Raw genomic sequence first — 17,925 nt, 5'->3', positions numbered from 1 at the left:
AAGTTCTCACTTCAGGGGTTGTTTGAAAGAGAATTTCACACAGAGCTGTAGCACAGATATGAAGAAAGTCTATTTCTGTCAAGACTTAATTGAGGAAATTTAATTTTCTTTCCTAACTGAATTGCTGTTGATAATTTAAATTAATTCTGTCTGGTCTGTCTAATTTAGCTATGAAAAACCTGGATCTTGGAGCTGTGCACAAGAATGTAGCAGATTTTTAAAAACAGCTTTTCTGAATAGAAAGAGGATAACTTATGGCAGCCTAACAATAGATATTTTTTGGTTGTTGTTTTGATGTAAAGCACTTAAGCTCTTCCACCTCAATCCACTGACATTCTGATTTTAAGAGAAATAAATGCATTTTTGCAAATGGTACATCAACAGACTTCAGGAAAATTGAGTTTGGAGGAAAAAATTGAATTAATTTTGTTTCTCTAAGCACTTTCCCATGTTTCAGATTTTGTACTGATAGATTGATGATATGATTTGCTTTAAAACCAGGTGGCCTCTTAGTTTCCATCTGTTGTGTCTATTGCTCTGTCTCTAGTGAGAAGCATTGCAGAGCTGCGCAGGCATCTGCACCCTGGAGAGAAACTCTGCATTGCCATCAGCAGTGCTCCGGGAGAGAGAATCGACTTTCACTGTCTCTGAAATGTATGGGAAACCCAAGGCCCGGATCTTGTTTATATTCACCCAAACTGAACACCGTGAATTTCTATTAGCTAGGTGTAAACAGCTTTATAACAAAACCAAAACCGAGCGACATTTCCAGAAGAAAGTGTAAAAATCTCCGCAAACCACCATGGCAGTTTCTTGTCTCTCTGGATGCTGGAGGTGGCACTGCTTTAGCAAGAAGGTTTTCCTAGAAGTATGAATTTCCATGGATAAAAGCCATTTGAGCAAAGATCTGCCATCATGTTTCAGGTTCTGTAAAACACAGAATTATTTTGAAGTATGTAAGTGGAGTCTGCTGGAAAAAGTGACTTATTTGAACCGAAATGTCTTGGACAGCAGGTTCCCCACACTCTGGTGTAGGTGTAGGTTATGCAATCAGTCAAGAGAGAGGGGACAGAGCAGCAACACCCCGCGAGGGCTGCAGGCATTTCCTTGGAAGCTGCGTGTTCAGGAACGTGGCAGAGGATGCAGAGTGGGGCCTTTCCCGCTGCTCCCGGGGAACGTGGCCAGCAAATCCCCAGAGCTGCGGGGCAGGGCGTCACTGTGTGCCACTGTGTGCCATGACAGCTACAGCACACCTGCAGGGACTGGGAAACAGCCGGGCCAGGGCACAGGACCGCGGGCTGGAACCACAGCCCTGTCCGAAGGACAGAGCCGCTCTGAGCGCGGCTCCGTCGCGGTGCCCGGCCTTGCTCCAGTTGGACTGGGCTGACCTTCCCCTTCCTGCTCCATGCTAGGGCACTTCAACTGCCTTACAGGAGTGATTAAAAAAGAAAAAAAACCACATGTTAAAGTAGTATTTTAACTAGCAAAGGGCTGCGTGAAAACGGCTGCAGCGACAAAGGTGCTTTGCTGGCACAGCGTGTTTCATTTGTGAACTGCTCTAGGGCTCAGTGCTGGCATTGTTAGCATTGTGCTGTGCCAGCGCTGGGGGTTTCCAGTCCTACCAGCAAACATCTCCACACAAGTTCGACAGAAGTGACAGCAGTTGACAAAACAGGAGCAATTGCCTTGGTCCCCAGCCCTGCCGCCGCACGGGGACCATTGCTGAGCCTCGCTCGTTTGCTTTGTGTTTATTGCCAAGTTCGTGCTTACTTGTGAAAAAAACCTGTTGAATTTCAAGTTCAAATTCAATTTATGTCGAGTACTCGTACATGTTTTAATTTCCGGATTGAGGATTTTCTATCCCAAAAACCCGTTCAGGCCGGTTGCTACAGGAGCTCGGCTGTGCCGCACTCGAGGCTTGGGCCGGACCCGTGGATGGCGGGCGCGGGGAGCCGGGCCGGGCAGAGCCGGGGGGGCCCGCGGGGAGCGGGGGCGCGGGCGGTGCCGGAGCCGCCGGGGCCGCGCCAGGTGCGGGGCCGCAGGTGGCGCCGAGCGCGCACGCGCCGACCCCGCGCGCGGCCCCCGCTCGGCCTGCGTGGCAGCGGCGGCGCGCGCGCCCGAGTGGCGGCGGCGCGTGCGCGGGAGCGCGGGGCGGGCGGGCGCGCGCGCGGCGAAGTTCCGTGCGGGACGCGGCGCCGCTCGCTCGGTCCTGCGGGGCTCCCGCGCCCCCCGCGCCGGCACCGCCGCGGCTCCGCCGCGCCGCAGGTGAGCACACGGGCCCCTGCGCTCCGCCGGGCCGGGCCGGGCCGGGCCGGGGGTGTGCCCGCCCGCCGCGGGCCCCGGCGCCGCGCGGCGCCTCCGGGTAGCCCCGGCTGGGCCGCGGCACCGAGCGAGGGGCGGCGGGGGGATCGCGCTGGCCGGGCCGCGGGGACCGTGCGGGAGCGGGGGGTCCGGGCAGCGGGGCCCGCACGTGCCCGGGGGGAGCGGGCAGCGGTCGGGAGCGGCGCGGGCGGGTCAGTCCCGCTGCCGCGGCCGGGCCGAGCGGCGGCCTTGCCGCTTGGGCGAAGTTGGGACTGCGCTGCAAACACGAGCGCTCCGCTGTCGCTCGGAGGCTTTGCGGGGGTTTGGGGGGCTTTTCCGCTTTAGCAGCTGTGCTCTGAGCACGCGCGCCCCGGAGGAGCCGGTCCCGGCCCCGCTGCTCCCCCGAGCCTGGGGTGTGCTCGTTTGTCCCTCGGTGCGGTTCCGGGATTGTGCGGGAGGCCCCGGGACCCTGCCCGGCTCCTGGCACTGGGCTCTCCTGGGGGCGATCCGGGGATCCCCGGTCCCGCAGCCGGTGCCGGGTGCGCGGCTCTGCCGCTCCAAAGGTGGGAGCCCCGCGGGAACCCCGGTGCCGGAGCATTGCACATGGCTCTGGAGAGAGCACATGGTGGGGCTGAACTATCAAATACCATCTTTTCCTCCCCAACGTGTTCCTCCCTCCGAAGTGTGATTTATGCTTGGTTAGAATAGCGGTGGATTTCTGAGCCCATCTGTTTGTCTGCCTGTTCGCACACATGGAATATCTCCGCCTATGGTGATTGCCTATGGCATTATTGCAGAAGTAGTTTGATAGGAAATATTGCAGCAATTAGAAGTCCGGTGATGCAAGTTCCTGACACATTGTGACTGTCTTGCTGTCAGTTCTGTGTCTCCTTTAAAAGTTCATTTTTTGTGAATCACTATAAGCAACCGTTTAACTTCTGCAGCATTTCTACAGCATTTACATTTGAGACATCTCTTGACATTGAGTCAAACTCTTTCCACTTTTTTTTTTTCCTGTAGACATTCTTTGTGACAGTCATACTCTGTTAAGCAACAACAGAAAAAAAGAAGGAACTGCTTTTAGATAAGACTGTTGCTGCCTGTTTCCTCTGGCTCTGAGTCTTAGAGACCTAAAAAAAATAGGAGCTGTGAGAAACTTTGATTATGATGGAAAAAGAGCATCTTCTGTGGGAAGTGAGATTCTAGATGGAGTGTGAGTGACTGCTGTCACCTCTAAGGAATTGTCAAAGCAGAACCAAACTTTTGCTTTCTTAACACCTATGATGTATAAAATGTTTCTGCTCATTTCATTTTCCCCTCATTCCTCTGGAATTATTTCTTGACAAATAGGTATTTTGTGAGAGAGGATGGATGCATAATTGGAATGGGATTTTTTTATATACCTTTTCAAATTCTTCACTGTTTATTTTTTTGGAAGAAAACCAGGTGAAGATTAATAACTTGAACCCCAAGCCCATATTGGGAAACAGGGTTTTTTGCAGTATTTGCCCTCTGTGATCCTGCCTGAAAAGTTTTATGGCAGTCTATAACACTGAAATATACATTGGAAATATTGAGCCTACACTGGCTTTTCCTCATTTCTTGCAGTTATTGAGGCTGTACTGGAGAAAATAGCGAGAGATTCTGAGGCTTCTCCTGCAGTGTTTTTGGGCTTTATTCACACCTACCTGTTGGTCTGAAGGGCTCTTGCAATGGATTGAAAGAGTTTTTTTGTGTATTGAATGAGCTGTCATTTACTTGGAGTAAAATGAGTACTTTTGTTTGAATGGGGGTAGGAGGCAGAAATGCCCATTGGGTTTTTCTCCTGCTCTGCCTCTCCTCTCTTAGCTGTAAAATGGGGGTGATTACCAACAAGTCCCCTTCCTGAACACCTTCAGCTTTCTAGATCTGTAAAGGATTAATTAGTGGATGTATTTTAGCATCTTTTCTTCCTTTATGTGGTATGAAATATATTTGACCTCAAGGCTATGAAAAATGTATAACAAAAACCAACCTGGCAGAACAGACCAAGCCCTGTGGCTGCAGCAGCCAACACCTGGGGCAGGTGGGAGAAATCAAATGTATTCAGTGTGAATTTAAAGCAAGAAAATGGACTGTGGCTGGAGGAGCAAAGGGAGTGCTTGCAGGAGGATTTCAAAAATGAAGTGATGAAAGTGGAAATCTGGGGCTTGTAGGACATTTGCTTCGTCCTAAATGAAAGCTTAGATGGTCTTTAGGGAAAATGAATTTAATAGCCCAACTTATGCTTTAGTTTTTGTCATTCTGATTTGCTTTTCTTAGAGGCTCTTATTGCAAAAGAGGTTGTTAATGGTGATCTTCAGCAAATGAGAACAGTAAGTACATGGAACCCTTATTTTAGAAGCTGGGCTCACCTTCACCACTGGACGAACAGGTTTCTAATAGCAACTTCCACAATTTTACTACAGCTCAGCACTTGTATAGACAGAGTGATGCTGTGTATGGTTTGAGCACAGAATAATGGTTTGGGTAGTTGTGAATGGCCATTCTGCCCATGACATGCACTCCTGCATTTCTCTTGGAAGCTCACTGAACCAGTCTGTTTAACCTTTTATGGGCTGATGGTGACTAATGCAGTGTACACCTCCTCAGGTGCTTGACTGGGCTATTTGTAGGAAATTATGTGGTATGTGTCATTGTGGCCAGAATAAATACAAGATGCAGGAAAAAAATCTTGTAATATTGAAGGCAAAGACTAAACAGTCATTCAGCTGAAATATAGTTTATGATGGCCTTGATACCACTTGTGAGTGAAGATGCTGAAAATGCAGCAAGAGAAGGGTGACGTGCTCTGCTCCTGGCTGTGGGACAGGCACGGTGACAGAGGAGGCTCTGTGCCTGTGCCACATGCCATGGGCTGGACAGAGGGGCCTTTCCCAGTACAAAATCACGTGGAAGTTAGGTTGTCTAAAATGGGCAAAGTGAGCACTGTCCTGTTAAAGGCAGAGGCCTTGAGAACAGTTTTTTCTGTCACCAAACACCGTTAAGCCGTGTTTATTGTACTCAGCCTTTGTAAAGGTTTCAGTCCAAGCCCATGGCAGTGCTCAGCAAGGGCCATGCTGCTCCCTGGCAGCTTGGGGAGATCAGAGCAGTTTGTCTGGTGCAGATCCCATGTGCCAGCTGGAGGTGTGTGTGGCACCTCCCGGCCTGGAGGCTTCCTGCTGTTCCAGGCTGGCATTGCCCACCCTGAGGGCTGGCTCAGCTCTGAAACCAAGGAGCCAAAAGGAGCTGGGTTAAGTGAGAGTTGAACACTTAGCTCTTTGTGGCTGCTGGAAGGGCAGATGCAGCTTTCCCGAGCTGTGTCCTTGGTGTTCCATGGTGGGACTGGTGCAGGAGGGATCCCAGCCTGCTCTAGGGACTGGCACCTGTGCCCTGGGCACAGGCTGCACCCATGTCCCCTCCGCTTGTGAGTGCCCTATGTCACTGTAGAGCTGTGTCTCCACAGTTAAGTGAAGGAAAATGTAGTATCTAGGAGGTGAAAGAAGAGTTAAAAGTGTTCAAACTGAGAGGTGATGTTGGCCCAGTCAGTATTTCTCTTTTTGAAGAAAAGAAACCCAGAAGCCAAAACATTTGCATGCAGAATCTAGATTTAAGTCTGACTGAAAAGTCATAGTGCTTTTTGGAATTGCTGCAGTGTGTCTAAATTACATAGGAAATTAAACTGCATAAAATACTTCAAAAATTTTTTCTCACAGGTTTTGGGGGTGGCGAGGAGGTGTGTGTTTCTAAAGCTGGGCTGGCAGCTGGCTGAAATGTAGGACAGAAGAACTGAGGTTCTGAGTGTGTGCCCAAGTGGCAGTTCTAGAGCCTGGAAGTTAAGCTTTGTTTAAAAACAGAAATGCACAAGGAGTTATTTTTAATAGTGGTTTGAATGCAGAAGCCTGTGAAGCTGTCAGATCTTTTACAGGTAAATAAGTATTTTTCCATCTTGACATATTTTTTTATATGCACCTTGAATTGAATCAGGATTACTTCAAGTTCTAACCTGTGCTAAGTGTTTAAAAATCTGGACTCGCTGTAAGCACCATTGCTGTCCAGACTTGAGAACTCTCTTGGATTGCTTTTTAACATTTAAAATATTTCAGCAAAAAGCTCTATTTTCTGTTCTGTTAAAACAGTATATGTAGCTTCCTGTGTTAAATCTTGTGACATGACTTATAACATGGCACAATACAGTAAATTGCAAATAATTTTACAGTGTCAGTACAATTAAAGAAATTAAATTTCTAAATTATTTACTTCAGCTTGGTGCTACTTTGTCTGCCATCAGAGATTCCAGGCAGTGAGCAGCTGTCTGTCGCAGATGGGAGAGGAAAAAAACCCTTAGCTTCTTCCTTCTAAAAAGGTTTCCAAATAAACCCTGTAGTAATGTAATACAACCTTTTAGTCAAATTTGAGTTTCCTGTTACATGTTTAGGTGAACTGACAGCGTTCTCGTATCTATTTGAAACCAAGTGGTGTAAGTGAATGCGACCCTGGGAATTTTGTACTCCAAAGCATTCTTGAAATCTCACAGATGCTTTTTGAGCAGTCAGATGTATTATTTATTGCATCATTGGAAAAAAAAAAAAAAAGGCCTTGCAGGTACTTCATGATTTCTGTAGTCTGCTGGGTTTTGCTAAGATCAGGTGGTATTGTCTGTCCTGTGCTTGTACTGTGTTTCACCCAAGAAAATCAGGTAGTTTAGAAACTATCAGCAAATCCACATTTTTAGAAGAGTCCAGGTGTAACTAAGTCTGAAAAAGAGTAGCTTTAAGGTTGAGTGTTTTCTACTGGGATCTTGAGATGGCAGAAATGGAGGTTTTGCACAGAACTGGATGAAGTTTGGGATTATGAATTGGATGTGCTAGTTTATTGTTCTATGAGCTAGTTCACCATGGCAATTATAAACTTACTAAAATAGTTATGACCTGTCAGATCACAAAGTGCAGAAGTGGTAAGATCATTCTTTTTAAATTACAAAGGTTTTGCTGCTGTTGGTGTCCAACTGTCTCCTTTATGGTGATTTCCTTGCTGTCTTTCTTGTTTTAACTCCTCTGGACTATTTATAGGCATTTTACAGTTCTTAGGCGCTTCTTACATGTTTTGTTCTTGTTTGTTTTGGGTGACTTTGGTCTCCATTTCTGGACTCCAACCTTTGAATTGTGCTTCACATGATGAATCAAAGTAGGTGCCAGCCTGTCCCTGCCCTTGGGCAGACCTGGAACACCAGTCTGGACAGATCAATGCATTTGATTTAGGAAGGTGATTAATGTTATTTTATCAAGGTTTTGACAGGTTTGGGTTGTAGGGTGAAGCTGTTGAGCTTTTCCTGCCTGGGGGTGCAGTGGTCCCTGTGGCTTCATGTGGCTGCACCTTTGGGTGGATTCATCCCAGCCCAAGGTGTAACAGGCTTTTTGCTGAATTCAGCAGATGGAGATGGATTATTTGTGTAACATCAGTTGAAAATGATCTGAAGTGTTGATTTCCTAGGTGTGGAGAAGCCCCCACAGCAGACAGGGACTGCTCCTGCTGCAGCACTGCTGGTGGCAGAGGATGTGGGGGTGTGTAAGCTCCAGGCTCTCCCAAACCAGCCGAGCTGGAGGAGCCAAGGGTGATAACCCTGACTGTGGCAGTGCTGGAGAGAAGGGCAGAGAATCCCCTCTGAGCATTTTGCACTGCATAGCTCTTTCCAAAATGAGTGGCTGCCAGAATGTCCCCACCAGCCAGGGCAGCACTGCCAGCAGACCTGAGGGACCTTCCAGGGGAGGTTGCAGTTTCTTGTTTCAGGGCATCCTCCCACCTTTCAGCCCAAGCACCCTTGGGTGCTGCCTGTGGTGGGACTCCCCAGGACTGTGCTGTCCCTTTGGAGGAGGCTGCTGCCATCCTGCTCCTCCACGCAGTCTCTCCAAATGAATCATGATCTCCTCACCACGTGGGTGGTATTGCAGGGACCAAAAACCAAAACCTGCACTCTGACCCGGTCCCAGCTCAGCCTGCTGACAGAGCAGGTGTTGCTCCACACCCTGGGGAGGATTTGCAAGTCTTTCATTTTGCAGAGCTCAGTGCCAGATCCTGTTTTCTGGTTACTTTTGTCGTTGGGCCTTTGGGAAGCCCACCTGCTGTGAGGTGGGAAATATCCACCAGCCTGTTAAAAACTCATGGTGAGCATGGAGTGGAGGTTTAAGTCCCTGCTGGCAGGAGAACTGGGTGCTGGGTGGTTGGGACTGCAGCCTCTGGGAGCTGGGGGTGCCACAGCCTGAGCTCTTCCCACACCACTACTGCCTCCTGCCTCAAATGGTCCAGGATAATGTGAATTCCAATTTTTTTTTTCTTTCCTTACAGCCAACTGTCCCCTTTGACTTGGGAGAGTAATTTTTTTCTTAACTTAGTGCTTTTTAAACTGTGCACTTGGAGAGGAAAATTGCTGCAGATGGTGCAATATAATTTGGGAATGCTGACCTACAGGATAGATGGGAGCTTCAAAGCACATTCCATCAGATCCTTTCAGGAATTTCAGTTGAAGTGTCCTGTCCTGTTCTTAACCTTTGGACACTTGTTGCCATCCTGAAGAGGTGTTGGGTTTTCTCCTTGGAACATTTTGTTGCCTGCATAGGAACACTCTGAATGTGAAGCCTCTCTTGGAGGGTTTGTGGTGGACTCTGGTTCTTGGAGCAAATCTCTGTCATTGCAGTGGGGAAATGGGGAGAAAAGCTTGTAGATATCTTAAGGTTTCTTTCCTGTAAGAGTAGGGTCTCAGGGTACCTAGATATCAAACATGAACACGAAAACTCCTTCCTATTTCATGGAGGTTCTGCTTCCTTCTTTGTGCTACTGGTGTTTCATTAGCTCTTCCGTCAGAGCTGTCAAAAAATGAGTCTCAAAAATATTAATCTGCAACAAAACCTCCCAAGAAACATTTAAAAGGTTTTAAAAATACATGGCTGTATTTTTAAGGAAGCAAGTAAGTCACAACCAAGTGTCTGCGTGCCACCCTTTAATCAAGTGGGAAAGATGAGGAGTGACTCTCAGCTGTCACTGTATTAAGAAGCAGTGCTGCCTTTTGTGGAGTCTGTGTATACTGAGCTCAGGGCCCTGGAGTAAATATTCTTGCTGTGTGTTCATAATCATTCTACTTAGAGTAAGCGCTTCTTGGGTGGGTATTACAAACCTGTTAATCTTTGTGGTATTTATAGGGTAATTTTTAACTCTCTTGAGCTCTTTACTTCCTTGTGGGTCAATTACTCAATTTATAACATTATGTCAGATGTAAGAACTTTACCATCCAAGAGTAAACAGCATTGGGGATGGTTCTCTACCTGTGTTTGCACTTAGTTCTTTGTATATTAAGGTATGCAATAACTTTTTCTGGGACTGACTTACTGGGATTTCTTTTAGTTCCCCTGCTTTGCACTTTGAAGTGACTGTAATGTCTTATTTTAGCTTTTCTGCTTCATCACTAGTGCAGGAAGAGAGACTGTTCTGCTTTTGCACTTGCTTTGCCACGTGGCTTCCAACTTCCCTGTTAAGGCATAGCTACACCTGGATTTTGCTGGACTTAAAAAATTTCTTTTGATGGGTAATAGTGTGTTATTATTCACAGGGATTAATAAGGTGTCAGCATTGGGGAGGTCAGCAAAGAAATGCAGGGTGGGCAGGACTCTTGTTTCCATGAGTAAGCTCATGGTTTTTAATAATCTGATACTACAGAGTTTATGCTTCAACACTGAAGCTTATTAGAGCAATAGAAAATTATTACAGAGGGCAGAAAACAGTGTGAAAAGTGATTTGTCTCTTATTCAGAAATTGCACATTTAGTTATTTTCTTGAAAGGTTAATTCCCAGCTTCTCTTCAGAACATTCTGTGCAGGCCTTTCTGCAGGGGAAAAAAAAATTGGACCAAATTTAAATAGACAAGCCTTGTGAATCCTGAAAGAATTTGGGCATTTAGCCCAGGAAAGGGAGAGTTCTCTGCAAGAACTTCATTAACCCTGTCTGTCATCAAAATAAGTAACAAAAGTAGCTCTGCAGACATCATAAAGAATAGATCTTCTTTGTTTTACCTGTGGCCTTGATCTGCAAGGTACTGGTGAATGGATCTTGTTCTTGCAGGACAGCTGTGCCTGTGTGGGAAGGGAGATGGAGATGTGCTGCATACAGGGAGGGATACAGAAGGGGAATGTGAACTAAAGAGCTGCATTCATTTTTGGAAAACTTGTGCCATTGGTTCCAGATACTCAGGAATGTGCAGGGAAGCTGACTTTTATTTAGTAGCAATATTGATAATACAGTCTTACTTGGCAGAAGTTATTTTGGGGCGGAAAAAGCACAAATGATATTTCTAGCATGGTTATTTTTGAAAGTAGAGAAACGTTCAATAGTTTTATGTGGAGAAGAGTTTCTGCTTCCGTTTGGCTGCTGCTTGCGGGATCCAGATGCTGTGAAAGCTCTTCCTGTGATGCCAACATCTGGCTGCCTGAACATTTTGGGTAGAGTTTTATGAGGTGGCTTTGAAGTTGCTTTTGGATTTGAATCACATGAATCTTTGGATTGGCTGGGCTGCACAATTCTCAGCATCATTTCCTTTTCCTTCTGATTATGGGAAATGTAAATACTTCAAGCTGTTGTTCTGATGTTTTGAAGTTGGGGGAACATATATCTCTATTTTCCTCCATTCCTTTTTCCCTGGATTTGAGACATAATTTGAATTTTTCATGGCCAACAGCATGGCTGTAGAGAGAAGCTGCATGAGCAGAGTTGGTTACAGCAGCTTTTGTGGATTTTGAGCCCATCTGACATGGGCTTGCTCTTGTACTTTGATCTACCTTTCTCAAACATTTCAGAAATTACAGCAGTATTTCAGAAGTATTTTTGTGAGGTTTGCTTAATGCTTCTTGAGTGCGTGGAAGTGTTCTAATTAAAATTTATTTATAAGTGCTAAGTGGTGGTGTTTCCAATCACATATGTGCATAAAGATTTATAGAAAACTTTGTTAAGATTCAAAGTTTTATGTTTGTTAAACTTTCTTAGAACAGGCTGAGCTGAATGGATCCCACATTCAGGGTTTGGGGCTGTAGCAGCAGAGCTGATTCAAATTTTATTTTTGTACTTTGTATCTTAGTTTTGATTTTGTCTTACTGGCTTAAGATGGTATGTTCACTTGTGCTCCTGTGTGGGATGGGTGGGTGCTAAAGGGGTCTGATAGGAACCAGCTGTGGGAGCAGTTTGGATTCTTTGTTAGTTCTGGTAGGAACTTTTTTGGGGGCTGGTTTAGATGGAGGGGTTTCACCGTAGCCTCAGAACATCCCATCTCCCCAAGTGCTTGAGCTTTTGCTCTTTGTGTTGACAGGGGTTCTTCAGATGTTGCTGGGGAGTGGAGCTGTGTTTCAGCTGTCACTGTCCCCTCCTGGGCTGCAGTGAGATGTTCCTTCCCGTGGCAGCAGCCAGCCTGGAGCGGAGGTGGCAGTGCTGGTACAGACACTGTGTGTTCTGTGGCTCGTGAGATGGGACTCATTTCACTTAGCATTTAATGATGTGAAAATGTCTGGCAGTTTCTCTGTGCATTTATATATGAATATATTTCCAGCCTATATTTAATCTTCCCTTCATCAGAAATGAATGAATTCCAAGAAGGATAACAGAAGTGTTCTTAAATAATTTGGCTTCGTGTTTGAAAGCTTTATTGCATTATAAATTAAAAGTGAGCATGTTGTTGCATGCTTGGTAAGCAATACAGTAAAATTCCAGGTAGGTTTGGTATGTGTTTATTTTTGACATGTGTTTCGTTAGCAGTGGTGGTGGCCTGAGAGATCTGGCTCTAATGGTTCAAAGGTGATAAAAATTAATACACTGAATTTTCTTGAGGGCTCAAAATTGCAACTGTGAGAATATAAATTAAGGTTGGCTTGTTACTTTATCTGAAACACAACTAAGTGAGGACTGGTTGGGGAAGAATGCAGCCTGTTGCTTCTGTACCATGGTCACAGTATCACCTCTCTCCAGAACAAGTATTGTCTCTTTAAAAGCTGCTGACTGCTCTCCATCCTCAGGTTTGGATGTGAATATGTATTTGATGTTTACATCCTACACAAACATCACACATAAATATTTACATGGGGTGTTGTACTAGTAAATTCAGTGCAGTGCAAGAGGGAGTAGGAATAGTCCAGTTAAGCTGGTGAAAAGGAACATTTACCTTAAAATATAAATCACCAAATGCTCTTGGCACTGATCCTGGAGCTGTTTAATAGGAGCCCTGTGAAACCATCCCTTGGAATGGATGGGTCTGCAGAGCATCTGAAAAAATCAATTATGTTTTTTGGTTTTGGACCAAGTTCTAGGGAGCTGGTACTACAACACAGGAAAAAAAAACACCAAACAAAACCCAACCTTTAACTCAGTTAAAATTTTTAAAACTTAAAACTAAAATTAGCTGTAAACTACCTGGTGAGAGATGGGCACTTGAAATGTTCTCTCAGAATGTTGTATTAGCTCAAGTGGCAGTGATCCAGCCAAGCACACTGTGCCTAACCTTGCTATTTTCAAGCCATTGAACTAGATTTTCCCCTAAACTAGAAGACGGAGTATTTGAAGTTATAATCTTGCTTGTTTAGAATGGGAATATGGACCTGAGCAGGGTGTGGGTAGTGATTTGAAACAGAGTAGGGTGTTTCATATAGTTAATTATTGGCAGGAAGCATTTGTTTTATTGACATCCACAGAGAGATGACTCTGCATAGCTTTAAATAGTTGACTTAATGTCATTTTGCTTCTAGGTATGGAACAGTGAATTATGGTGTCTGTCACAGTATTTGTTTAATGAGTATCAGTTGTTGACATGGTATGAAAAAGCTCCAGGGCTTTTCAGCCATTTCACTAAAACATTCTCAGTTAGTGGATTTGGGGTCTTTGAGGAGCCCATCCCTTACTGTCTGATGAAAATCTGGTTTGCACAAAGTCTTAGCAGTAACCCATCTGCTCCCACGGTAAATCCAATCCTCTGGAATGTGAGGTGGGACTAAACCACCGTTCTTCTCTGCAGTGGTCAATTTGTTACAGAGACCCTCATCCTTTCTAGGGGGGTATAAATTGCAGGTAACTCACACTGTAATGTTTGTGTGTGTGAATCTATAGAGTTTCATTGTGATAATAGGCCTGAAATTCAGGAGCTGTTTCTGGGTGATTTTCTGGACTCTGTTTAGCAGTTTTTGCTTGAATTCCTTTGGTGCAGCCAGAGCTGCTGGGGAGAGGCCCCAGTCCTTCTGGCAGGGCAGGGGTGGCTGTGCCATCACCACCACTCTGCACAGGCAGCTCTTTCTGGGCAGTTTTTACTGAATCACATTCTCTAACGGTGCCCTTGCAGTGTTCTCTCCTCAAGCATTTCAGTGCTGTTCCTCGTGTTGTTGCCTTTAACATTCATATTCATATTTTTTTCAGTGTTGGCAGGTGTGTATTTCACATTAACATGAGGGGTTTTTTGGATGTTAGACTGCTATTTGCTTATGGTAATTTCCAGTCATCATAAGGTGACTGTTGAGAGAGATGAGGAGAGAGGAAAAAAATTGTCAGGCATTTACAGTAAATACTCTCTGCTTTTGGAAACGCTGTCAGAAGTTTAATTGTTAGGTTCAAGTAAGTTTGTCATGTGCCAGACAGAATCAGTCTGCTGTAATGAACGGGTTACGCACTTCAGCAGCAAAAAGGGAGAGTGAGAAACCAAGAGATGCTCAGAATTTCCTGTCACCTTGCACTGCAGAAGGAACAGGGTGGGCTTTTTAACCTAGCCTGTAATTAGGTTTTGCATGGAAGCATATATTACTGTGCTTGCTTTGCCAAAGCTCTTCAGTATGATGGATGAGATTTAAAGGTTGATCTGACTAAATTGCAGTGAGAATATTAACGACAAAGATATTTCTGTTGTGAACTATTCCTACCAGACATCATAGCTGTGACAGAAACGGTGTAAAGTAATGGACAATAAAAATCGCTCGGAAATAATACTCTCCTAGGATTGGGCTGCCTTCCCCAGAGCACATACCCTGAACCACAGCAATAATGTAATCATAAGCCCAGATCATCATTTAAATATATAGGTAATCTCATAGAGTATCCTGGCAGATTTATTTATGAGCAAGGAAGAGGAAGAATACTATTGGGCAGTAGAGAGGAAGAAAGTGGTGCTGATGTGGTTGTGTTTATTTTGTAAAACAGTTTGCATTGCTCGAGCCTTTGGGGAGGCTGCAGTGAGGAGCTGCAGCCTGGCTCCCAGGGCAGCACATCCCTGTGGATATCACAGCTGGCTGGGACTGCTGCTGTGCACTGCTGCATTTCAGTCCCTGACAGCTCCCAGTGTTGGGCGGGGGGGGAAAGATGGACATTTGTGCAGTGGGTTAACTCATGTGCTGGACTGGTTTTAATCAGAAACAGTTATATAGTTTTCTGGAACCATACATGACTTGCCATTCTGTTTTGGTTTGTTTTACACAAGGTACCCAAGAGAGCTGCTTGGCTCCCCCCACACGTCCCTGTGTAGAAGGAGGATAAGAGAGGAGTCCAGTCACTGAGGGGGAAAGCAGATGTGTGTATGTTCCATATCTGTGGGTTAAGACTCACTTACAGATCTGTGTGTGTGTGTGGTGGCAGCAGGGCTGAGTGCTGGGCACACGCAGCAGCTGCTGTGTCTTGCAGGAAGGTGAAAAGTGCTGGTACAGAAAATGGTTGTAACACTGAACACAAGCTGCTGCTTTGCTGCCTGCTCGAGAGGTGCACGGTGCTGTCATGTTGATTATACATCTGGGAGCAAATCATTTGGCCTGCAGTTGGGTTGGAGGCATCCTGAGACACACGGTGATACCCGATCAGGCTGGGCACAGCTGCCTCAGTGCCGAGCACCCGGGGCACAGGGCGGCTGGGACTCTGTGCCAGGATGCTGATGAGGTTCTGCTCCTTAATGAGTGTCTTGTAACTAATGATCCTGGCCTTTGCTACCAAGTGCCCTGGGCTGTTCTGCCCTGAGAATCCCACCTGTCAGGTACCTGCAAGTTATCAGGGGTTTGATGGGATTTTGTGTTTTGCTTTCTACTGATTAGGTGCAAGAGATGAGCTGTGAGGACGCTCAGGTACCCAGAGAGGAATTGCAGCTGGGGGTGTCGCAGGGGAGCTGACTGCTCAAGAGGATTTTTGTTTTCCCTGTATTTGGAAAAACTCCAGGTTACCTGTGAGTGCCACTGCATGGAGTAATAACTGTAGAGCAGTGAGGTGACAGTAGGGGAGAAGGAGCTGCTCATCCCACGTGGGTTGTGATGATTTTTCCCGTGATGCTAATTATGACCCTGTTCTTTTATTCACTTTCTGGAGAGATATGTAATGCTTCATGCAATTTAAAGATGTTTTGATTTACAGTCATAGTCAAGACTCAGTGCGAAAATGTTTGATACTGCAGAACTTTGTAGGAAATTTGGAAGCAGGAATAAAAGGAAAACTGCAGAGCTAAGACAATGTCAAGTAAAAACGGGCCAGTGTTGAGAGTGTACCTTGTACCTTTTCTGATGTAGTGCAGTGCCTGTGTTGTTGCTGCTATTTGAAGATCCCCTGAAGCCGCTCCCGGGGATTCCCCTCCGCTCTCCCTCGACAGTGCCAAGCCCGGAATAGCCGAGCTCCCAGCCCGGGGCAGGACACGCTGTCCCGAGGTGTCAGGGGCTCTGCTGTCATGTGAGCTCTGCTGGATCTCTTTTCAAAGCTGCTATTTTGTTCTTACTCCCTCCTCTGCTTCCAGCTGTAGCACTTCAAAGGAGCAGTGCCCGAGTGCAGATCCTGCCCTGGCCATGCCCGTGCAGGTGGGTTCTGCTGGGCTGGGAGCTGCTGCCCCTGGGATTGCTCCTGGAGTTCCTCATGCAGCGGGCAGTGACTGTTCCCTTGGGAATGCCCAGCCTGGGCTGTGCTCACATCACTCCAGTTCTGCTTCTCATGTTCAGCAGTGAATGCCTTCCCTGCCTTTGAGCATTTGTCCTTTGCAAGGCAGGACACAGGGGGTGCCAGTTTGATCCGTTCTGGGCTGTGGGTGTCCCAGTGCTGGGCTGTGGGTGTCCCAGTGGCACTGCCTGCTGTGTCTGTGCTGGGCTGCCAGTGTGGCAGGGCTGGGTTCTGTGCAGCTCAGCACTGAGCAGCCAGGCTGGAACCAGGGCTCTGTGCATGTGAACTTGGAAGGGAGAGAACATGTGACTCTCTCTTCATGTAAACAGCCTTTTTCCAAATCTTGAATCATAAAATAATTAAGATAGTTCCAGCAATATAACATAAAGGTAGGAATGCCATAGGGCACTATAGTGTCAATATTGAGACATAGTTTTATCTAAGGATTTTCACCTGGTTACTAGTAAACCTACAAATGCTTGAGACTGAAAAGATCTTAAAATCAAACTTCTTCATACTAGCAGTGATTCTCCTTCCCCCACTGGAGTTTCATGGTACTGACTTTGAAAAACTGTTTTTATGGAGAGCAACCCACGTGTTCACCTGTTTAATGTAGCAGGAACTGCAACTCTTTTGTCCAGTGCCTGTTAGAATGAAAGTTCATTTGCTTGAGACATGAGAAGAGCCTCTCCCTGCTTTCCCCTGTGTTGTGGTAGCTGGTGACAGGAAAGATCTGCCAGAGCTAAGGGTCACAGACAACCAATAAAAGAATTGGGCACTACTTGCTGCAGAAATTTTTCTGCATCATTTTCTCCCCCACTCCCACAAATATTTTAAAATACTTTTGTATTTTAAATTAAGACTTAGTCATTGCCCGAGTGCCAGGCAAGCACTATTAATACACTAATGAGGTCAGGTTGTTCTTTTACTGAGTGAATACTTGCCAAAACTCTTGAAATAAGTTTCTGCAAATGCTTGTGTTGGCCACTAAATCTTCCCTTGTCACCATTTGGCACCAGTCAGTGTGTGTCCCACAGCTGCCCCCTCACTGCTGCCCCTGATGCTCCTGAAATGTGCCCCAGCCCTGTACCATGGGCAGCTCTTTACCACTTCTGCATGTTCTGGTACCAGCTTTGAAGGGGAGCAGACTCTCATTTCTGGTTGCTGCATTGGGCTGGCCTGAAACTGCAGGAAAGGAATTAATTCATGGAGTTTTCCCCTGTCTGTTGTTCCTACACTTCAGTCTCGTTTAATCCAAAATGGTTTCTAGCTCTTGCCGCTTGTTTTTGCCAGTCTGCATAAAAACTTGTAATTTGAGGGTGGGGAAGAAAGACTGTGGATAAATTTTTATTGTCTTTGACCAAAGAAAGTCTGGAGAGACTTTCTGTCATTTTTATTTTACAAATGGAGATGGCCAGACCTTTCTGGATGTCCCCTAAGTAACAGGGGACCATGAGTCCCTGGGGAAGTGGCAGTAGCTACTGTTCAGGTGACAAAAGCTGTGTTCTAGTAGATGACAAAGCACTGACCAATAAAGCCATTTTGTGCTCTTTTGTTTGTTGTGGACCAATTCCAACAGTGTTTGTGATCCTGGTGGCTCTGCTAGCTGCTCCATGGGGGTGGGATGGGGGGCTCTGTCCCATTGCTGGGCCCTTCACTGCACAGCCCAGAGCCCCAGTGACACCCCAACCTCTC

At 46.1% G+C, this 17,925-nt stretch overlaps 1 protein-coding gene across 5 annotated transcripts in view; it reads left to right on the top strand.

Annotated features, from left to right (window-relative positions):
* NEK6 (NIMA related kinase 6) overlaps positions 1-17,925 on the top strand; it is a 116,437-nt gene that overhangs the window by 70,677 nt on the left and 27,835 nt on the right. The window contains exon 1 of one of the 5 annotated variants that reach the window (XM_056504997.1): positions 2,117-2,265. The exons of 1 other annotated variant lie outside the window; for it this stretch is intronic. The gene's annotated coding sequence lies outside the window, so the exon portion shown is untranslated. Of the gene's footprint in view, positions 1-2,116; positions 2,266-9,646; positions 9,671-16,098; positions 16,155-17,925 lie in introns of those variants that run through there. 3 more of the 5 variants (XM_056504996.1, XM_056505000.1, XM_056504999.1) reach the window with 3 other exon arrangements.

The sequence above is a fragment of the Oenanthe melanoleuca genome, chromosome 17 (genome assembly GCF_029582105.1).
Source record: "Oenanthe melanoleuca isolate GR-GAL-2019-014 chromosome 17, OMel1.0, whole genome shotgun sequence".
NCBI lineage: Eukaryota > Metazoa > Chordata > Aves > Passeriformes > Muscicapidae > Oenanthe > Oenanthe melanoleuca.
The sequence above is the reverse complement of the archived record's forward strand: the minus strand, read 5'-3'. Positions and strand labels throughout refer to the sequence as shown.